The sequence below is a fragment of the Dermacentor variabilis genome, chromosome 8 (assembly GCF_050947875.1).
Source record: "Dermacentor variabilis isolate Ectoservices chromosome 8, ASM5094787v1, whole genome shotgun sequence".
Classification (NCBI taxonomy): Eukaryota; Metazoa; Arthropoda; class Arachnida; order Ixodida; family Ixodidae; genus Dermacentor; species Dermacentor variabilis.
The window spans coordinates 163,001,897-163,025,947 of NC_134575.1; the positions used below are offsets into that span (position 1 = coordinate 163,001,897).

At 43.8% G+C, this 24,051-nt stretch overlaps 1 protein-coding gene and 1 long non-coding RNA gene across 2 annotated transcripts in view; one reads left to right on the plus strand and one right to left on the minus strand.

The window, feature by feature from the left end:
- Positions 1-24,051, plus strand: part of LOC142590701 (uncharacterized) — a 223,638-nt gene that overhangs the window by 102,119 nt on the left and 97,468 nt on the right. The gene's annotated exons all lie outside the window — the stretch shown is intronic.
- Positions 12,592-24,051, minus strand: part of LOC142590702 (uncharacterized) — a 171,810-nt gene continuing 160,350 nt past the window's right edge. The window contains exon 3 of the long non-coding RNA XR_012830227.1: positions 12,592-12,767. This is a non-coding gene — a long non-coding RNA (uncharacterized LOC142590702). The remainder of the gene's footprint in view (positions 12,768-24,051) is intronic.

Below are 24,051 nucleotides of genomic sequence, written 5' to 3' on the forward strand. Positions count from 1 at the left end.
GCGTTTGATTCAGTCGAAACCTCAGCAGTCATGGAGGCATTACGGAATCAGGGTGTAGATGAGCCATATGTAAAGATACTGGAAGATATCTATAGCGGCTCCACAGCCACCGTAGTCCTCCACAAAGAAAGCAACAAAATCCCTATAAAGAAAGGCGTCAGACAGGGAGATACGATATCTCCAATGCTATTCACAGCATGTTTACAGGAGGTATTCAGAGGCCTGGAGTGGGAAGAATTGGGGATAAAAGTTGATGGAGAATACCTTAGCAACTTGCGATTCGCTATGATATTGCCTTGCTTAGTAACTCAGGAGACCGATTGCAATGCATGCTCACTGACCTGGAGAGGCAAAGCAGAAGGGTGGGTCTGAAAATTAATCTGCAGAAAAGTAAAGTATTGTTTAACAGTCTCGGAAGAGAACAGCAGTTTATGATAGGTAGCGAAGCACTGGAAGTGGTAAGGGAATACATCTACTTAGGGCTGGTAGTGACCACGGATCCGGGTCATGAGACTGAAATAACCAGAAGAATAAGAATGGGCTGGGGTGCGTTTGGCAGGCATTCTCAAATCATGAGCAGCAGGTTGCCACTATCCCTCAAAAGGAAAGTGTATAACAGCTGTGTGTTACCAGTACTCACATATGGGGCAGAAACCTGGAGGCTTACGAAAAAGGTTCTGCTGAAATTGAGGACGACGCAACGAGCTATGGAAAGAAGAATGATGGGTGTGACGTTAAGGGATAAGAAAAGAGCAGATTGGGTGAGGCAACAAACGCGGGTAAACGACATCTTAGTTGAAATCAAGAAAAAGAAATGGGCATGGGCCGGACATGTAATGAGGAGGGAAGATAACCGATGGTCACTAAGGGTTACGGACTGGATTCCAAGGGAAGGGATGCGTAGCGGGGGGCGGCAGAAAGTTAGGTGGGCGGATGACATTAAGACGTTTGCAGGGACAACATGGCCACAATTAGTACATGACTGGGGTAGTTAGAGAAGTATGTGAGAGGCCTTTGCCCTGCAGTGGGCGTAACTAGGTTGATGATGATGATGATGATGATGATGATGAATGCTAACACTGTTCGAGTTGCGCGTATAGGCGCTGGGTTAAAGATATCATTTTGTACTTGCCACAGTATGTCTAGGGTGCACAGTTTGGGTCGAAAGCCGATCATTGTCTCTGGGATGAGGTTGTTGGTTTCGGCATAGTCAACCAGCCTATTGAGAACTACATGCTCCATAGCCTTACCAAGACAAGAGGTAAGAGATATGGGTCTGAGGTTCTCTAGACTGAGTGACTTGCCCAGTTTAGTAATGAAGACCACGCTAGCATGCTTCCACTTTTGCGGGAGTGTATCGTTTTGCCAGTGCTGATTAAAAAGCTTGGTGATCATTGTTATAGTAGGGTCATCTAGATTCCTGAGCATTTTCTTGGTGATCTTATCATTACCGGCTGATGATGTCGTGCGTAGGCAGCTGAGACAGGCGCGAACTTCGGCCTCGGTGATGTCTTCATCTAATGTTGTGTTTTCGTCTCCCATGTACTCTATATATGCACCCGACTCCCGTTCTGTATTAAGATATTGCCCGATCAAGACGCTTACGAATTCAGTCTGTTCCCGGGAAACTGTGTACGATTTTCTGAATCCTTTTATGAGCAGCACTTTCAGAGTGTTGTGGATCTAGCATGTGTTTAAGCAGGGTCCAGGGGTTCTTCTTGCTCAACTGGTCATTCATGCTGTCGCATAATTTGTTCCATTGCATAGTGCTGAGCTCGCTAGAGTAGTCCTGAATCTCTTTCTCTAGGGCGGCGAGTTCGTGGCGGAGCGTGCGGTTGATCTTATTCTTTTGGCATCTCTGCTGAAGGTTTGGATGCTTTTCCATAGACCTAGGAGTTTTGAGTCTGGCACGGGGCCTTCCTCTTCTATCGGTGCCATGGTTGTGGCATTGTTCACATCCTGGATAAGCTCATTCGTCCACGCAGTGAAGTCTCCTATGTCGGTGAGCTGTTTGCGGTTTCTTACGTATCGGAATACATCCCATTTGGTATGTGGCGTTAACTTCATTTTCCTTTTATGCCCTTTGGAAGGGATAGTGATAACAACGAGATAGTGATCGCTTCCAAGACTAGGTTCGGTGTTATCCCAAAGAGCCCCATTGGCATTTTCAACGAAGCATAAGTCGTGTGGGGTATTCCTGCTTACAGTGTTGCCGATACGCGTGGGCCTATCTGGGTCAGTGATGAGTGTAAGTTCTCAGTCACTTGTCACTGAATATAGCGCATTGCCCTTCCTAGTGCAGGTTTGGTATCCCCAGACTGTGTGCGGAGCGTTAAGATCTCCTACAACAACCAGTTGTTCCTTCTCTGCGGCTTTACATGCTTGTTTCAGGAGGGCAATAACTCTGTTGCTTTTATCTTTCGAGGAGCTGTACAAGTTAAGGATGAATACACATCTGTGTTCCTTTTTTCTAGGCAGTAGCTGTACAAACGTGTAAGGAATTTTGTCTTCCTCCAGATCAATTTGCATTGCCGTAAGGTTGCGTTGTATCGCAACTGCCAGAGAAGGTTTGTTGTCGGCTTCAGTTAATGTTGTAGCCTTACAGGAAACAGGCACGCAAATAAACAAAAGAATTATTTGGGATGATATAAAATTCTGGCAGTGGAATGAAATATGTCTTTTAATATATATCTAAAAATTGTGGCGTTTAACGTGCCAAAACCACTTTCTGATTATGAGGCCGGCCGTAGTAGAGGACTCCGGAAATTTCGACCACCTAGGGATCTTTAACGTGCGCCTAAATACAAGTACGCGGGTGTTTTCGCATTTCTCCCCCATCGAAATCCGGCCACCGTGGCCGGAATTCGATCCCGCGACCTCATGCTCAGCAGCCCAACACCACAGCCACTAAGCAACCACGGCGGCTTTTTAATCTTTATCTAAGCTCTTTGATTATTCACTCTACTACCACTACCTTAACCAGAAACGTTCATAATCATTATCACATCTATGCCAAATCATCCTGGCCAATATTCAAGCCTTCATCAGCTGCATTTTTACTGCTAATTATCTCTTGGAAACAGGTGTCCCATATGAAGACCATACCATATACTTATTTAGCAGGGCTATTAAAGCAGGGCGTATGCTGGGCTAACTATTGCTTGTGATCCGATCATATTACTGCCGTATACATTTTTCTTTGTGCTTTTTCACATTTTAGGAGATGTTGCCTCTACATGTCTGGTAAGCGCTTTCATGACAATCTCAACCCTTATACGATAGTGTTTTCGTACATCAAGTGTTCACTCACTTACCAGTGTTTCCAGTGCGTGCCACTTATCTTAGCGGCACTGTGGGCGCAGCAAAGGAAAAATTCTGGACATCTCAAAAGACCTCTCTTGCCTGCTTAGGTATTTTATGGCACATCAGGCAGGCATTTTAGGGGAACAAATGCCACACACCCATGCCGACGAAGTGCTGCTGCAAAGTTGTGGAGCACCAACTTCCGGGACAAGGTTGGCTTCAGTCGAGGGTGATCGATGTGCTGTCCATCCCATGTAGTAGAGATCAGTGGTGTGGACCTTTTTATACTGGCTTTCCTTTGTGGTCGGAACCTTGGCAACAGCTTATACCTTACTTTTTGAACCTCAAACATGTGCAGAGAAAGTCACGTTACTGCGCGTTGATTCTATGGCTTTATTTTTCTACACATTCTATCAAATCAATAAAAGTACCGTTGGCACATTTTTACTACTGTATATAGACAAGCTAGTTGCTAGACGTGTGAAACGTTAACATCTCTCTGACAGAATGGAACAATAGAATCCTACACTGGAAAGGTACTCTACAATTTAAATTTACGTGACACCGTATGAGCATACAGTATGCTTACTGTATGCTCTAGCCCTGTGTTAAGCAAAAGTTAATTGTCAATTGTTTATGGTGTATTTCTACTTATTATGTGTAGTCAAACTGTACAATCAATCTTCCAAGTTTACACATTGCTGCTTTTGATTGCCCATGTGATCCGTTTCCTACTGACACATGCAGTAATCCCACTGCAATAAGGAAAATGAGTTAGAAAAAAAATGCCGTGATAATCTTCCACATTTGCTTAGGTCAGGAGCACTGGCCAATATCATGTAATTGAAGCTGCATGAACATTCACTTTTCACACAGCTTAATTGTTCACCAAGTAATAAAGAGGTACGCTGCGCACATCTGCATGACCAATGCGATCTGCACTAAGGCTGCTGCTTGGTACTGTTCGGCAGTTCGGCTTTGGTTGTCTGCTATACAGAGCTATTTACGTACCAGTAGCTTACTTTGCAATAAAATGCAACTTGGAGCACTGGTCATTTGCACATAAATAATGCGACTGCAAATATAACTCAACGATAGGTATATGGTTCTCTTAGAAAGAGAACATATACATTGCGATTAAATGTGATGTGATGCCACAAGGAATCAGAAAGCAACGCATTGAAGTTGACGGCGCTTCCATGCCGCCAAGGTTATTGGACAGAAAGTACTTCAGAAGTGCCCGCAACACAGTCAAAGAAGGCAAAGCCGCATTTCCTTGTGTGTGTTTGAGCGGTGTCGTCGTCGTTGGTCTGAGCGATGTCGTCGTCGACGCACCATGGTCGCGCTTAGGTCAACAATCGCGTGAAATTGTGGCTAAACTGCCGCAGACACAAAATGTCCGAATTTGCTTATTAATTTAAACATTGTGTGCCTGTCACTGTTTGAACCTACCGCGTCCAAACCACGCTGCGGCTACACACGCGTTGGCAATCCCCAGTCTTTGCAAAGAAAGCTAGGCAGTAGCCTTGAAAGATGCGGCCACTTACAATGCATGGTGAGAGGCATGCGTTCCAAGCCATCCCGAGAGGCAAATGTGCATTTTAGTACGTACAAACTTGGACAAAAACATTTTGAAACGATTGAGTTGACTTTCCGACTGACTCATGGCAGGTGCTTTTTTTTATTTAGGGTAATCAGAGAATCTCCCAATGTAGAAAATTTGACACTGTTATATAAAAATGCCATAAAGCAACTAGTTCTATCCTACGCACGAATGATAGCACAAGGCTAATGAATGCTGGGAAATAAAAGAGACTCGCGATGACAGCACGGCTTCCAAACAAAGTTGTTTCAATTGCCCTAGATTGTGTTTCAGAAACGGTGCTGCTACTTTCGGCACCGAACAAGCGGCAAACCGCACGAAAGGTACAAGACACACAAATCTGGGTTTCGCAGGACTTTACAAAAGTAACTTACGCAGCCTGGCGTTGTGGCTAGAGCCCTGAGGCAACCGAAAAAGCAGAGTTCCGGCCACCGACTGACGGGCGGACAACCATCAACTCGAAGCAGGGCTCCGTAAACGAGTGCGGGGCGCTCATGCTCCTCAGTATGTGGAGCCGGATAATCTATCTCGAACCATTTACCAGATTCCTTGCCTGCACTTGTCGGAAATTGACGGCATGCTCGCGAAATCACATAAAATGCTCCAAGGGTAAGGTCTAAATTTTTTTCCTATCAGATATATTCGAACTTGTGTGTATGTTCTTTTATTTACATGTTCCGCACACACGCCCTCCATCATTCTCTTGGCAAGTAAGAAAAATTATTCTCTGCTTTGAAGTTGAACGCCCATAACTTCTCGAGGCCATGGCACTTGGGAAAATGAGAATGCCCTGTTTAAGAACACTTGTCGGTTTGTGTTGTTATGCAACGCACTCTAAGAAAATACATAGCTACATTATGTCTTCTGGTGTAACCGCCTGGCATAGTTCATGTTTGAAGACACGGGCTAAACATTCTCGTGATAACGCGCGTTGGGCTCTTGAAGCCAGTTCCTCAACCGCCTGGACCATTCACGCAAGCTGGCTGAGCATTTACTCCAATTCACCCAGCAGAATAATCGTAGCTGCAGCAACTACGTGACCTATTTCACCGAAATGAAAGTAATTAGATTAAATAGAGGGATTTTTACGTGCCGTTCAAATATATTGTTACAAAGCATACTGTCGTGGGGGACTCCGTATTTATTTTGACCCTATAGAGTTCTTCGTGAACTCAATGCAAAGTGCAAGAGCTTTTCTGCATTTCGCCCCCGTGAAATTGCGGCCGCTGCGGCCGGTATTCTTCACCTGCCCTCAGGCTTAGCAGCGCAATTCCAAGGCTCCTAGGCCATGACGGTGATCAAACAAAATTGTACAGACAGTTTATGCTACAGAGAATAGTATTTTTGTTTGTGTTACAGAATAGACCTCGCGAGGTCCTATTCGCGATTACCGGCACAACGTTCACGTTTTAAAGAAAGAGCAGATTCTAAACTATTACAACACCTCGCTAAGCCACGCATCCGCACTGCACTTCAAGCTGAATCTACAACCATAAATTAGGGACATTAGAATGGATCTCATTCACTCTGCCAAACTCGCTGTGCCTAGTGAGCTTTATTTTCGAGTAAGGTGAAAGAGTGGGCCAGTTGATTTTGCATCAGGAGAGTACAGCAGTGCGAAATATAAATCCGGTCACTAAACTTTATATATATATATATATATATATATATATATATATATATATATATATATATATATATATCGTTACATATCTATCGGACCAATAAACAAAAGCTGATACTTGGTAGTTAGCTTAGCGATTGTCGCATGTGCGTTTTCTTTTGCGCACATGTTTAAGTTCGCGCAGCTATAACCTCATACTGTAGAGTACACGGCGTCTGCGTACCTGTAATCACCAAAAGTTGCGGATGACGAGTATGCATGCGTAGCATGTCAAAGCAGCTCTGAAACTACTAAGCTACACAGGTCAACATTCCGCAGTAAACATCCAGAGAAAAATTAGGACTCGGTAACTTTACTCGAGAATGGAGAAAAACAATTATGTAACGCGGTGTAGAACAGTAAAACAGGACTGCAGTCTGGCTGGCACCACGACAGAGCCAGAGAAATAGAAATAAGATTGGAATATCTGTGTTAGAAAGACACTGCCCTTCGAAGCAGCCATCATGATTAGTATTTCTCTGGTGAGTTGTTCTAGTCAAATATGGCCATTTCATTAATGCGTAAAAGAAAGTGTTAGGTGCGCGTTTCGTATGAAAAAGCTTGCTGCTACCTTCAGCGCTCTTTGAAACGGGCCCCCATAAAACGAATTGTTCATGGCTGCTAACACGATGGCGCGTCATGTAGAGTATTTACATAGTTATATCACAAATACCATAGTAGCAATCACTTGAAAGAACTGTTTCGGGGCTGAGATCAAGAGCTGATAAATTGCAAGCGATGAAATGTTTCATGGTAGCCCTCAGTAACTTTTATCGACAACATGGCACACCCCTCATACAACGGTAGCAACTGAGTGTCGTTATGGCGAGGCGCACATTGTTCGCGAAACTCATCAGTTCACTACAACTTCGAATTCAAACCATGAAGCAATTTTCTACAGCGCCAATTGCACTATACTCGAGGTACTACAGCGCAGCTTAGGGTGCCTAGAAAAGTGATATTCAAGCACATTCTGCCTAAAAATTATGGGGTTTTACGTGCCAAAACCACTTTCTGAATATGAGGCACGCCGTAGTGGAGGATTCCGGAAATTTTGACCGCCTGGGGTTCTTCAACGTGCACCTAAATCTAAGTACACGGGTGTTTTCGCATTTCGCCCCCATCGAAATGCGGCCGCTGTGGCCGGGATTCGATCTCGCGAACTCGTGCTCAGCAGCCCAACACCATAGCCACTGAGCAACCACGGCGGGTCATATTCTGCCTGACCACGTTTCGATCCAGCATCGTTTAATTATTCAAGCGGAGAACTATTTGCTTCGTCACTACATAAAAGAGAACCTCGCAAACCTTCACAAGAAGGGCACCACAAGCCTTACATATTTCACTTGATTGTTAGTCTCCACCGGGGGAATGTTGATGTCTTCAATATGTCCCATACTACTAATGAATTACATTCCGGCTTCTTTCTGTTTGCAGCCATACGGTTGAAAAGGCGTTTTTCACTGCAAGATTTGGACCGAACAGCCTGTGTCAGTTCGCCAAACAGATTCGTCACGTATATTCCTCAAGCAACAAACACCAGTAAATTGCTGTAAGTTGCTGTAAATTGCTGTAAGACCAGTAAGTTGACAGGGTGTCTACCAACCTGGAAAACCGGGAAAACCGGGAATTCTCAGGGATATTGATTAGTCTGGAAAAACTCAGGGAAAATTCAGGGAATTTGTGCCTCTATCAGGGAAAATTAGCTGCAATTTTATTGAAAGGGTTGAAAGCCGCGGTAATGCTGGCTCGAGTACACACAGGAATCGTATTGAATCGTCTTTGACGCCCTGTCGTCGGCTGGAAGAGTTGCCAGTGTAGTCAACGACTGACTTCCCGGATTCCCGATAATTCGGACAGCTTCACGGCACCGCCACCACGTACCCCATAGAGTCAACGTATCAGAATGTCTGCAATTTTCGGACGCAAGAGCTCTTCGCCGTCTGATTTCCCGGACGTTTTGCCGTGACTGAAGATCCGAAACGGCATTAATTATAGCCACCACCACTGCCATTTGCTTACCTCGCCGCCTCGAACCGGCGCTCTCGCCCACAGATCCGCTGGCAGCCGTAGCCGCTACTGCGGCAACGTTAGGCCTAACTGCTTTGATGTTCGCTATGAAGCTTCTTGCCGTTGGGTGCCGAGTTTTTTATTGAAAGAACTCGCTGCTGTCAGCAAGGGCACGGACTCTTTGTGGTCCTGGCGATTGGCTTAGAAGCTAGGAAAGCACGGTGCGTTCCATAATGCCTGTTCCCGAATGTCAGCTTTGCATCGATACAGACACGTTACTTGGTGAAACATACGCAAAACTATTGCAGTGAAGCATAACAAGCGTGGGAAGGGCCTATTGCCACGGGACCCAGTATGTATTCCTTAATTATACACGCGTGCACCCGGTATTTCCTGTCACAGTACGAGCACCGATATGCCTAACACGTGTACCAACAGACCTTCAGAGCGTTTTCGAATGTGCCTGTGGTGGCTTGAGCTCCCAAGGGCAGTAAATGACATGCATTTAATTTTTCCCACTCGCCGATTTTTCGGACGTTTCCGCGACCCCTAGGGAGTTCTAAATATCGGACGTGGACTGTGCAACTTACCAAGAAGATGCTTCAAATTGTCCGTAGGGCGAAAGAGTGGCGGAAGGACGACAAGAACAGAAAGGACCTGCGCATTGAGCAATGAACGGCAAAGGAAGCGTGCTGCCGCCGTTTTGAAGGAGCTTGAGCTCAAAAAACAAAGTGTTGGCTGATGCCGAGACGCAGGTGTACCTCATCCAAACCAAAATGAACTATTTAAAGCAGTGAAACACAGCACTAAGGCGTCGTGCGCGGGCTGCGAGTATGTCAGGAGATTTGAGGTTGACTTACGAGCTGTTGAGAGACAATCTCAATTCTGACAAAATTCGGGCTTCATACGACTGAGCTTGCTATCAGTTGATATAAATAGCTCATATTCGAAAATATTTGCTTCTTTGTGCATCTCCTTTTTATTCGTATATGAGAATGTCCGACTCCATTTGCAATCTTTTTCGAAGACATTTTGCATGCTGTGCATTTTTTAACCCTTCCCTTCTATTCTCTTTTTGTATAACATAAACACAACTCCTTAGTATTCAAATTGGATTGAATCGTTCTTTTAATTTTTTCATACGCTTATTAGAGAGTGACAGCATCGGGCGATATGGTTTCAGGTCGTCTTGACATAACAGATAGTTCTGCATCACTCAGGAAATTGTGCAATGGCACCCAGGGAAAACCCGGAAAACTCAGGAAATTTGGAAATGTCAACTTGGTAGATACCCTGGTTGAACGTGTAGCACTGAAATGGGAATATATATGGGTAATGGGAATATATATTGGTACATTCCTTTTCGTATTCTGCAAACAGCCGGGAGCCTCAATTGGCTTTACTTCAAATTACCGCCACTTAAACACATCACGAACCGCCGAATTTTTAGAAGCAGTTAAAGAACCAAGTGGTACTGGTAGAATCTAAACTGGAATGTTAAGTCCTTCTGTTACTGCGGAGCGTTTCTGTGAAGAAATGCCAAAATTCGATATTATACCATGAACCACTCGTCGTGAGCAAACTTGCATTAGCGGATAAAAATCAAGGTAACTGTTCTAGAAGTAATATATAGCCAGTGTTTGTGACGTACGTGTTGCACTGCGGTAGGTATGGTATCATAACTGCATTCTTATATGCTAAATTTTTGCGGTTGTCGATCCGCGTATGAAAAACCCTCAATGGGCTGTCTACGCAGCTTCAGTTGACACTACCGTTGCCTTTGAGAACTGTATTGTCGTCTGAGAAATAAGCTATTTGAATAAGATTTCGCGAACGACGACGTCGCAAAAATATATTTCAGACGACCGCCATACGTATACATGCACAGGGAACGAGAGCGAGTAAACGAAAACAATGCAGAAGGTGTCCGGGCACCTCCCGAACTGCAGCAGACGACAGGCGTGAGTCCGTTCTCTGACGTCACGCGAGCAGCGCTCACAGCGCCCCTGTATTTCGTTCTTGGGGCTAATAAAGACCAGGGTTGCGAGACTGAGCTATTTTTGTCTTAATGACTTCTGAGTCCCAAGGACACGTGAACACTGACAAAATTCGGGAACGTGGATATATGAAAACACACCCAAAGCTAATTGCTGCTACTGAGATATGTAGACAGTCTCGAAGGCGGTGCTTTTAGGTAATGTTGGCGCTGGGAGGATGACGTTAATTCACGGCCGTTATGTTTATACGTCATTGCAGCGTTAAGCTCTCTTCTCTTTGTTTTGGGCTCGGCGCCGTCTGCTGGCGGTTCACGCGTGATCCAGTAAGGAAAACAGTTAAGCTGACAGCTGTCGGACACGTGTTTTGTGCCGGCTGCTCTACAGCAACCTATTATGTGGACTTACACAACAGCTCGAGTATACGTGCGCATGTCGTGGCGCGTCATTTTCACCCGTGGTCCTTCAATGTTTATCAAGGGTTTCTTATTGCTTGGTTTTTCTGTAAATCACCACGGGATTTATTTACCCACTAACTTTACCAAAATATCCGCAAGTCGCTTGAAACGAGAAAGGTTACGGTTTGAGTCTTGATTTATACGGCGCGTCACTCGTGTAGAGCGCGGGAACGACCGCCGCCGGGGCCCTGCGGAAGCAGCCAGCGACGTCGAACGGTAGCTACTGGGCTAAGGGGTGTCTAGGCGGCCGACGCCTCTAATCTCGGGCCCAGTCAAGTTGTGGTGTGCATCAGGAATAGAAAAAGCAGTGCCGGAAATTCAATGTTCCGCCTATTTGAGCTTGCTTGGTCCCTACTTGCTCTGACTCTTCCAAACGCAGCTATTGAAAACGTGTTGTTCAGCCAGGTTTAATTGACAAAGAATGATCTGAGAACCCGCATGTCGAATGAGACACTGCGTTAAGTTTGGTCTGGCAGAGAGTGGAGACTGCTGCAAAGATTTTCAGCCAGATGAGCGGTTTCTATCGCGTTTCGACTCTACAGTTCTGTGTGGTCCAATTTGCAGTGGAGAGTTAAGTGAAATGGGGCTGGATTGTATATCTAATCCTTTTGTGTAAATCCCGAGCATGACAAGTGTCAACTGGGATTCTACGCAATGTTTTTTTTATTTCTTTGTTTTAGTCAAGCAGCTTTGTATAACCTGAAATTTCCGATTGTTTCAGGGTACTTTTTGAACGTTGCATATTATTACAATTATAAGCTGTTTATATATATGAAAAGAATGTTCGTCCACAATGAAGATAGCAAGGCCATTGCTCACGAAAGGTCGGTGAGTGATTGCCTTGCCAACGTGAGGATTATATCACGTCGAATTTTGTACCATACTCCTGCGACAATTTTTCCCCTTGAAACTATGTGCGTACGAGCAACTGCAATTATGGATGACTTTTTATATGCACGTGCTTTATGACCTCTGTAATTCCTCTTTTTCGTCTTACTAGTCATTAACTACATTGTACTTTGCTTACGCGCATTTTCGAGCTGTGATGAAAAAAAAAAGAACTACGTTCGATATATACAATAGGTGTTTGTGGTACTGCTAAGTCAATATTTTATTGTTTTTGCCCATATCACATTGGTTATAGGGCAAAGAGTTATGCCTGTTTGAAAAATTACATAGAGTGCTCGACCGACTGCCTATTCTGGTGTATAGTGCTTGAATTTGTTGGAGAAAGGGGTTCACGCTGTACATAACTTCATGACAGACGTTCGCGACCCATAACATTTATTTTGTGCGTTCCCTGGCGGAATTACGTTTCTTTATTTCGGTTAAATCGCGCTCAATGTAAAGTGCACATCCCCCTCGAAAATGAGGCAACACACGCCTTCGTGCCTGCATTCAAAGAAACATGCGTACACGTTTACAGAGTGCTCGAATCTTGCCAATGAATTCTTGTTTAAATATTGTGCAGTTCAACTCTTTTCGATACTAATACCACGTGGATTATTGCTAGCGCCGGTATACAGGTGGAAATTAAAACCATAAACTTTATTTCACCTTTTCTGTTGTGGGCCAGCAGGTCGTTCTGTTTGTTGCCACTCAAAGGCGAAGTGCAGTCACAACTGCCGCTTGTTCGCACGAGGAAAATACGAGAAGCATTCAAGTTTTCTCCAGCGTCCAGTGTGTCTCCGAGCAGCAGCATTTGCTAACTCAGCATTGAGCTGCTTTGGAGTAAACTGAAAGGGAAAGCGAGAGAGCGGAAGAGAAATAGCATGTTTATTTATAATCACCGTATTTTATATGTGTTTTATATATGTTTTATATATTATAATAAACATGTTTACTTTATAAATCAAGCCTACAGGAAATGCATCCCTATTTCGATGCCTTGCGTTGGGGCCGCCTCTTGGGCACTCGTGACCAGCCAAATCTGATCCCCGAAGTCGGAGCTGCCAGTATTTTGCCCGACTCTTTTCCTGGCGTAAAGCTAGGCGTGAACTAAAGTTAGCTGAAAACGTGGTTCCGTAAATACCAGTAGCGTCATGAATAAATCGGAAAAGAAATTTTTTGGTTCATTGTAAGATTAAGTGGTGCCTAAGTCCACGTCTCAGTGGCAGCTCTCACTAGAATTCTTTAAAAATATCTTGAGGTCACTGTTTCTATGCTGCAGAAGTAATTTTAGAGCTGGAAAAATAAGCGGCGAGATTTGGACACCATCTATAAGAAACCTGCAGAACATCATCAAACATCTTGGTTATGTTTTGGCTACTTCTCGCTTTCGCAAAATTTTGCTCAGGATATTTTGGGCTACCTGCTGAGATGATGTGGCTATTTTTCGGGACCATCTGGCAACACTGATAAAGACAATCAAGGCGTATTTTTGCCGTCGTCGTCGCCATGATGTTACGTACGAATTCCAAGGGCGATAACACTGTCGCAGCGTGCCGTATGCTGTGTGTGCGAGTGAAAGTACGGGAAGAAAGACGACGATCGAGGCTGAGTCTGGCGCACGCTGTCTTCTGTCGCGCGATAGGCCGTAAGGTGACGGAAGGAAGGGCGGTGAGGCGGGCGGCGCTGTGCTCCGGCAGCAACTGCACATTTCGCTACCGGGCACAATGGGGACTGAAAACTGGGGCTCACTCTCGCGCGCCATATGTGGAGAAAAGCGGAAAAGCAGTGCGTGAGTACTGCCCTGGCGATGACCGCGGTCGACCACTTCGAAAAGACGAAGCCTTCCCTTGGCCTCAGTATCACTTTCAGGTGATGGCTCGCGAGTGGTGGTGGTCTGCGCGGCGACTGCTGCTGTGCCTCGGGAACCGGGTCGGAGTCCTTGCCTGCGTCCTTACTGCGTTGTTTGCTCCGTTTAATAGTCAGCCAGTCACGTGCGCATTCGCGGATTCTTTGTGCGCTTGCGCGGGAAAAGCATCAACCTTCATTGTGGTTTTTATAGGTTTTCATTGCCGGAGTGGGGCATAACCCTTGGCTGGGCATGGTGGGGCGGTGTCCGCTAACGAACTCTCGAGGTTCCAAAATACCGACAAATGTGACTCACGGCCTGGATCGTGTTCTCTGCAGACACAATCAAACTTCCTGCGTCGAATGGCACTGTTTTTAAAGGCATCGGATGATTTGGCCTGGAGGTAGCGTTTCTTGAACTGGGAGCGCGTCCGCTCTTCACTGAACTCTTCTTCCTCCTGAAAGTTGCCAGGATCGTTTTCTTGGAGTAAAACAACTCAGGCATGATGTAGCAGTGCAAATAACACACACAGACAGAAAAGAATGGAGATACAAGGCCTGTGCCGTTTCTTCTTTTCCCTCAATGGGGTCATAGTGTACCTACAGGACGGACGACTCCTGGGCAAGCCATCTGCGATCCGCACAAGGCTTGATGGGCCGCAGATGGGCTTTTCCACTGCCCGTCTGGCTGCGAACAGCATGCACATGGCGGATGACGCATGCAAGCGACAGCGTCGGAAAAATATTTGACATGGCAGTGGCGTTGAAGCGAGAGCCGCTCGCTTGTGATCTATCGTGTTGTCATCGTGAGCCCACTGGTAAGAAACTCATGCTTGTGCTTGCTTTGCATTTGCGTGGTAACGTGGCGGCATTCAAGTATTCGCCATCACTCGGAGCTTTTCCAGAGATCCGTACTCCATTCTCAGTGTTTTCGGCCTAACGAGAGAGGTTATACCATCGCGAGCTGTACATGGCCGTATATGACCTCCGAGGTAAGGTAGCGCACCAAAAAAGCATGACACATAACGAAGGCTATAAATAACACACCTTTGCGTGCTCTTATCTGCACAGACGGCGTCACGACCTCGCGTTTGCGGAAATGTACCCTCTCTTAATGCTCCGAGAAGGAAGCAAAAAGCTAACGCATTTAACAAGTACTTTCAATCCATTTTCACCGTTGACAATGGCTCTGTGGACGATTTCGTCCTTTGCCCCTGCCAAGAAAGCGTTTTGGACACCCGAAAGGTATCACAAGCCTGCATATTATCTCTCTTGTTTAATTTAGATGAAAAGAAAAGCAATAGTCCAGATCAAATTCGGAACGGTTTCTTGAAAGGGTACGCGAAACCAGTCAGCAAGTTTCTTCATAGATGATATAACAAATCAAGTCGCTGTTATGATTCGCCTCTTTACAGATGATTGCATTCTTTAGCATTCTGTCAGCGACCACGACGATCAAGTAAAACTGAGGAATTCCCTACATAAGGTAGTGCGGTGGTGTGCAGACTGGAAAATTGTGATAAATGCCGAGAAAACTGTCTGCATGTCGTTCACAAACAAAAAAATGTAGTCTGGAGTTCCCGTAGGGTTTTAACGGCACTGTTCTCCAAAGCGTCACCCAGTACAAATACTTAGGCAAATCATGTCATCTGACCTCAGCTGGAATGCGCACATACACTGCGTAGCTAAAAAAGCCCTAAACAAACTGTTCAGCTCAAACGCACCTTATCGTATTCCAACAGCCAGACAAAGCAGCTTGCCTACGTCCGCCTTATCTGACCGGCACTCGAATATGCCAACATAAGATGGTTTCCACATACCAAAAACCACATTCATACGCTCGAACGCATACAAAGAAAAGCTGCCCGATTTTTCTATAATCGTTTTAAACGCAGGGATTCACCAACGGAACTTCTTTCTCGCGCAGGCCTCGCTACCCTCAAAATTCGAGCTAAGGTTCAATGATAAAAGTTCCTATGCTAAGTATTTATTACACAGTGCGCTGAAGTTGTATCCCGCCACCTTTGTAAAGTAAAAACATACCATACGGACTCGACATGTGCACGCTTTCACGCTAGAAGACTTTCCTTGTGACAAAAAATGCTTCTTTTTTTTCATTCTTTCCGTGAGGTGTGTGAGAGTGGAGCTGCTTAAGCCCTCCTATTACTGCCCAGCCCACATTAGAAACATGTACAAATTATTTAGAAGAAAGAGTCGCGATCACAACTTAGTTTTTTTTTTTTTTTGCAAGGGCAATTGTGTAAAGACCAATCTGTTATTCAATGAATGTAAGTGTCCATTTTTCAATGCTAACTTCTCATTTCTTCAATTTTATTTTGCTCATATTGTACTTTTTGATGATCACGTAAACACTTCTGCAATAATCCTTATCGGAATTGTGAAATAACAATAATAAATTAAATCAAAGTAGGAATTGGTCGTGATGACGTTTCTCTTTTCTTTTTATAGACAATGATGAGTAAAAGCTGTATTGTTTGAATGTCTGGTAACAGCGATTGGGAGACAATAAACCAAACTAGGCTAATTCTGTCTTTTTCAACCGCTGCAATACCTTTCGGAGCCCCAGTCGAGACTGGTTGTGACCCTATCTGAGAAATGTTTCGGATACCACTGATTCCCCCAGTACGTCGCTCCTGTATAGATACATGGCAGCTTCTATTATTAGTAATCTAAAAATGCCATTTCAGAATTTTTTGCTTGTGAGACAAGGACAAAACGATATAAACCAAGAAAAAATTTTTTGCCCCTCGTAAATGAAATAATGCTTAGATTTATGTCTATTAAGCTTGGCACATGTACTAAAGCTGTTTTGTCCCTTACTTGTAACCGAAAGGCAAACCATAAGCGATGGAAAGCTAAGTCGCATCTTTTTCTACGCGCGATGAAATAGTTGGTGCCACTCCAAAGCGTGTACTGGATAGCTGAACAATGCGTGCGAAAATTCTGTCCTAAATAAAGAAAAGACGCAGAATTTTGCCTTCAGAAACTAAAAATACATAATGAGTGGTTGCTTCTGAGGCCGACATTGAGTGCTTGCGGCATGCTTATTGCATATTTTTTTTGTACTGGTTGCATGCTCATAAGCACTTTTTAGAAAAATGTTCTTTTTTTTATCTCTAAGGGGAGCCCAGTTACGACAAGCACGCGCACGGCTCGTCTCAGCGCAGTCTCCTCTGGGAAGGGCCGTAGTAGCCGCCTATCTCGCCCTGGCCAGGAGAGAACTCAGCGATGCGTGGAGAACGCGGCTGTTTCTGCCTATCGTATGCCTGCGCATGCGCTGTCCTTCTACACTTCGTCTTTAGTACCTGAGAAAGGAAGCCCGAATCCGCCCACATCACCGCCATTTATTTTTCTCTGCGTATTTTATTTTTCTTCACTGAAGCTAATGCAGTGCACGAAGGAGAGGGCGAAAAGTGTGAGTGATGGGACAGTGCAACAGGGGATGGCTGCTGCCGATCCGTGACTCGTTAAAGGGCGTCGTACTCTAGAGCCACCGATCTCTGCAGTTTGAACTCAGCTTCGCGCGGTGGTGCTCCGCTAAAAGCGTTTATTTTTGTTCGTCCCCTTCTATTTGTTCAGGTTCGAGAAAAGGAGAAAAAAAAGAGGCACAGTAGGGGAAGTGAGCAAAAAGGGCATAAAAGTGACTAAAAATCTCAGTTTTATCTGTTACTTTCAGGCCTTCTTTTTGAGCATTTCCGTTAAAAATTGCGATACCGTGAGCACAGCTTGCTTAGCACACGATATTTAGCAGTAACCTCCGGGCATAGGCATGTTTTTGAACGTGCACTTCAGTGAAGAGGCCGCACGGTGGGTGTATTGCAGGGGATGACAGCACGAAGTTTCCATCCGCAGCATCCAGCTGTCGTGTTCGTAGAACTATTCTTATCCTTCATGAAGTCTTCGAGAGAAAACAGAATCATGGACACAAAAAACATAAACCTATTAGAGCAAGACGGGCACACCTTGAAGCAAGTCGACACAGATAACTTTCTGAAGCAAGCGATATGATCAACAGAGGACTCTCTGAAACAAAATAGAACGGTTATCATAGAATTACGCTATGCCAGTTTTATTAAGTTTGATTGCTCATTCTAATGCTAATCATCGTTGATATATTACATATGTATCCCACGAGATGCATGTGCTAATTATACCCTTCAAAAAATACCTGCTGTTCCCTGATCCCCCTTCTTGGTCGCGTTTCCGCGTCACATTTGACGAATTTCAATGTCCACCTTAAGCCAGTTGCGGTCGAGGTAAAATTACACAAAACATTTTAAGTTCATGCTATTTCTTTTACCATAACTGAGGAAAAAGAATTTTTATTGGTCATATCATAGGAAGCCAATAAACACTGACACCAAAGGCGACATAGGGAAAATTACTTGTGCCTAATCGGTGAAATAAATAAATTATAAATTAATTAAAATCAAAGTGGACGAAAAAACAAATTGCCGCAGATAGGGAACGGTGCCACAGCCTTCGCATTTCGCGAAAGTGGTGGGATCGTTGCGTTTTATTTATTCATTTGTCCATACTGTCAGCCCTTTTCGGGCTATTACAGGGTGGGAAATACAATCTTATAACAGTGTCATGCGCAAAACACAACTAATCAGTAACTATATACAAGGCATATATACACTTACGATTAGTAAAACATTTCCAAATTTCTTTCAACTGAAACCACATAAATAATTAATCAGTAATTATATGCAAAGCATAAATAAGTACAAGGCATATATACACTTACGATTAGTAAAACATTTCTTTCAAAGAAAACCACACAGTCAAAATTTTCAAAAACCTCTGAATTAACTTTTGTTCCAGTCAACAATTGTTTTAACCAAAAAAAGAATGCTTCAAGACATCAAGTCTGGAGGAATAAGGCATGTAAGCATAGCTCTGTATAATCCTTGGTGATATCCTGCCAGGAGGTCGCAAGTGCAAGCTGGGATCCACGTTTAGGCTTCGCATTTGTAATTGCAACATGAATTTTAATCTAGCAACCCTCCGGCGCTCAGCAAGTGTCGGAACGTTCGCCCTATCAAGTAACTCTGTAACTTATTGTGTTCGATTGTAGCACAAAAAGTTAACCTGGCCGCAAGACGCTGTACTTTTTTATAGTTTATTAATGAGGTATTGCTGGTATGGGTCCCAGACTATACTTGCGTACTCTCGACTAGGGCGAGCAGTTGCCCGGTATGCGCTTAGTTTTACATCAGAACTGGCAAACTGCAGTTTCCTTTTTAACAAGCTGAGTTTTCAATGTGCGGATCCACAAGTAATCGCCACATGACGGTTCTATTTTTCCATCAGGTGTTATAGTTATTCGAAGATATTTCATTTCATTTGTACGTTTTCTTATATCACCGCCAATAGCATCAGCAAAAAGCGAGGGTATTTTCTTATTTGATGCAGGCATATAATCAGACTTCTTAAAATTAATCTGCATATCCCATAAGGTACACCAGTGATTAATAATCTGCAATGACATTCAATAAAATTTGGTCACTGGCGCTTTTTACCCAGCAGAACACTAAACAGTCATCTGCAACTGGTCGTACTACACCATCGTCGTCGTCATCATCATCATCATCATCAGCCTGGTTACGCCCACTGCAGGGAAAAGGCGTCTCACATACTTCTCCAACAACCACGGTCATGTACTAATTGTGGCCATGTCGTTCCTGCAAACTTCTTAATCTCATCCGCCCACCTAACTTTATGCCGCCCCCTGCTACGCTTCCCTTCCCTTGGAATCCAGTCCGAAACCCTTAATGACCATCGGTTATCTTCCCTCCTCATTACATGTCCAGCCCATGCCCATTTCTTTTTCTTGATTTCAACTAAGATATCAGTAACTCGCATTTGTTCCCTCACCCAATCTGCTGTTTTCTTATCCCTCAACGTTACACCTATCATTCTTCTTTCCATAGCTCGTTGCGTCGTCCTCAATTTAAGTAGAACCCTTTTCGTAAGCCTCCAGGTTTCTGCCCCGTACGTGAGTACTGGTAAGACACAGCTGTTCTAAACTTTTCTCTTAAAGGATAATGGCAACCTGCTGTTCATGATCTGAGAATGCCTGCCAAACACGCCCCAGCCCATTCTTATCCTTCTGATTATTTCCGTCTCATGATCCGGATCCACCGTCACTACCTGCCCTAAGTAGATGTGTTCTCTTACCACTTCCAGTGCCTCGCTACCTATTGTAAATTGCTCTTCCGTAAATTGCTCTTCGAAGACTGTTAAACATTACTTTAGTTTTCTGCAGATTAATTTTTAGACCCACTCTTCTGCTTTGCCTCTCCAGGTCAGTGAGCATGCATTGCAGTTGGTCCCTTGAGTTACTAAGCAATGCAATATCATCAGTGAATCGCAAGTTACTATGGTATTCTCCATTAACTTTTATACCCAAGTCTTCTCGTACTTCAATCAATGGGTTAATGTTCATGGCTATATCATCAATATATATTAGGAATAGTACCGGCCCCAAGACCGATCCCTGAGGAACGCCGGACGTAGCCGGCAATGTTGACGACCGCTCATTAGAAATTTCTACGAACTGTTGTCGATTCTTTAAATAATCCTGAACCCATCGTACTATTTTTAAGCTAAGACCAGCGTCTTAAACCTTGCGCACAAGTTTTTCATGGCAAACCCGTTCATATGGCTTAAAAAAATCGAAGGCTATGACATCTATCTCTTCTTTATTGTTTATGGCTGACGCAAGGTACTGAACTGTCTCGAACAGCTGGGTGAGGATGGAGAGGCGCCTACGAAATCCATGTTGTTTAGTATAAAACATTTTTTCGTTTCCATTCAATCTGTTGTATACTTGCAGACGATACGTTCCAACAATTTAGAAACAGTGCATGTTATAGAAATAGGACGGTCATTGTTCACATTGAACCTGTCTCCATCTTTGAAAATCGGCACTACCTTGCCCATTAGCCTGTCACCAGGTAAAGTACCGGTGTCTAATGATGCCCTAAAATCGTACTAGGAATTCTGCAATCCACTCGTTATAGCGTTTAAGAAATTCATTTGGTAAGTTTTCTGGCCCTGATGACTTCTTACAAGTAAGTTTCAATAGGAGCTCTAATACTCCTTCCTTGGAAATTTGAATTTCGTCGCTGCAGGTTTCCTGTGATTCCCGTATCGGTGGGTTGATTTCACCAGGCGAGAACACTGACCAGAAGAAATGCTTGAATTCATTTGCCTTGAAGTCTGCCTTGCTGCAAATGCTTTCGCCCATGCGAACTGCAGTTATTGCTGGTGTTGAACCCGATCAACTATCTCCAGAATCTGTCCGGACTATCGAGCATGTAATTGGTCAAAGTAGTTGAAAAGAAAGTTGCCCTGGCTGTCTTTAATTCAGTTCGAACCTGCGTGCCAAGAACAGATACCGTGGCAGGCTTTCTTGGCGTTGCCTGCCGGGCTTGCCGTAGTCGGTGTTTCAACTGAATAATGGGTTTAGTGATCCACGGGTTTGCCTTTCGTGCGCGTTTGCGTCTGACAAGAACAAACTACGATACAATCTGCAACTGTTGACTTAAAATATGTCCAAAGACGCTGCACATCATTTTGCTGCGGTATCATGTCAAGAGCTAGGTGATCGAGGATTGATGTGTCATCCGCCCTTTGAAAATTTAGCACATGTTTGTTACAATGTTTGGCAAAACCCTTATCGTCTATCCTAACGGTGGCTGCTATGATTTTATGGTCCCATTTTCCATTTTCTACATTGATTTGGCAAGTAAAGCTGTCATCTGATAAAATACCAAATCAAGTATGGAGTGGCATTGGCCCTGTATTGGCGTTGGTTCATTTACCACTTGAATTAGACTAGGTTTTGCCAATATTTCCAACATACAGTCCGCGTGTAGTCTATCAACAGTACTTGATATGCGTCCGTTCCAATCAACACCAGGCAGGTTAAAATCGCCCATTAGTATTAGCCTACTACGTTGTTAGTTATGCTTACAATGTAATCATCAAGCTTCTGAAGAAACTCGGAGGACTGCCAGGGGCACGATAAATAACACCAATTACTAAACCGAATCTATCTATGAATAATTGGCACCATATGCTCTCGTGATCTTCAATGACGGGAACTGGTTCGTACTTAATTGAATGCTTGATTAATAAGGCAGCGCCACCGCCCCTTCTTGTCCTGTCATTACGTATGACATGAAAATAATTAGGGAAAACTCCTTCATTTTTAATGTCGCGTTGTAACCACGTGTCCGTGATGCCAACCACGTGAGGGTCATGTATTAAAGCCAGGCATTCGAAGGGTTCGGGCTTATTGACAATGCTTCGCGCATGTATATTTAGTAGCCTCATTTCTTGGGGCTTCTGTGGTCACGAACACTCATGGGGCCCAGATTGGCGGTTAGTGCGTACTTCGGCCCGTCTACTTGCCGTCAAGTCCTACGCATGCTTAACGTCACCGATAAAGAGTTTATCATGCGCGAGCTTTACCTGTGCGCCAGACTGCCGATCAGACTGCGCTGAACGCAAAAGTAGCCTTCATTTTCGCAGTTTCTTTTGAGTAGTCATCAGATAGTGTTATCTTCGTACCCTTAAGTTTTTTGCATTTCTTAAAAAATGGCTATTTTCTCACTGTAGCTATATAGCTTCAGAATAATGCCTCTATCCCCGTTTCCCTTCTGTCGGCTGAGCCTACGAATCCTTTCCACTGAGGACTCTGCCACACCAAGGCGGTCACCAACACCCTTAATTGCTTTGTCTTCTATGTCCTTGTGCATCTCATTTCGGCTCTCCGGTACGCCAAAAAGCATAATATTATTGCGTCTAGCTCTATCCTCTAAGTCAGTAATTCTTTTGATTCTTTATTTTCTCTCTTTTTCAATGTTACATACAGCATCCAAACATACATCGCGACGTCAGGAGATAGGCTAAAGGCTGTATATGCCTGACGAGGCCTATTCTCCTCGTGGTGACAAACAGTGCATTTGAGACAACAAATTTCCTTCTAAAGTAACATTAAAATCGCACAAAAAAAGAACATCCACAATTTTGTACAGTATATAAATGTTTCTAGATAGTACTTTTTGAAATTACAGCTGTGAAAAGAAACAAGAAACAGAGCACACAAAAATCAACAAATGAGTAAACCACCTTTGTCTAGCAATGTTGTAAATGAGTTGCCACGTTAATTCTACGGTAGGTATAAGTTGTGTGTTATGACCTAAGTAACAGATCCATAACTCTTTTTTGTAAAGTATTTTACTTGGGAACTCGTGTACTAGCGTTGCGATATTTTTGTTGTCGTTCAAGAAAGTTATAACGGTATGTTCAATGGTCTGAAGCCCATAGTTAATTCTAACCTCAGGAGTTCTGCGAGAGACATATCGGAGTGTATAAACAGCATCAGGCCGTACAACTGAACAAAAGCTAAGGTTAGGTTTGCTGTGGATCAAGCACTGAGCCTCTATTGCCTGTCCAAGTGTTATTAACTTATATATGTTAAGAAGAACCAGTGGTCGCCAGTATTCTCGTGTACTCGAAGTGTAGGGAACATTAAGGATTGCTCTAATTGCTTTTTTCTGTAAGTAAGGAGTTTAGGTTTGTAGACGTGGTTCTACCCCATGCAAATAAGCAGTAGTAGAGAAGTGACTGAATATAAGGGTAAAATATAGTTGTTTTTTAGCCAAGTTGGTAGAAGAAACCTTAATTTATGCATTAGTCTGACTGAGCGTGATATCTTGGAACGCAAGTAATTATTATGCTCAGTCCAGGTTAACTACTCGCTGAAGACCACACCAAGAAAACGTGTAGACCTCACACGCTCAATGTTTTCTCATCTGAAACTGAGGACAGGTTTGAAGGTTAGAATTTTATTTTTAGGTTTAAACACTGTAAATTTTGCTTTTTTTTACATTTAGCTGAAGCTCATTGGCATGTTTCCATAATGATAGTTCAGAGAAATATTTGTTTGCATTTGCTATAGTGTTCGAGGATTCATTACCGCAGAAAAATACGTTAGTGTCATCTGCATACAGAACTATATCAGCTGAACTAGGTACATTGATAATATCAATAATGTAAAGTAGAAAAAGTAAGGGCCCTAAAATGGAGCCCTGTGGAACACCTGTTCAAATTGTGCCCAAAGCAGATTGAAGACCGTTTACAACTGTGCACTGTATTCTAGACGATAAATAGCTAAGTTCCAGAGCAATACATCTTATTCCATAAAATGGTAATTTACGTAATAGTATTTCATATTTAATGGAATCT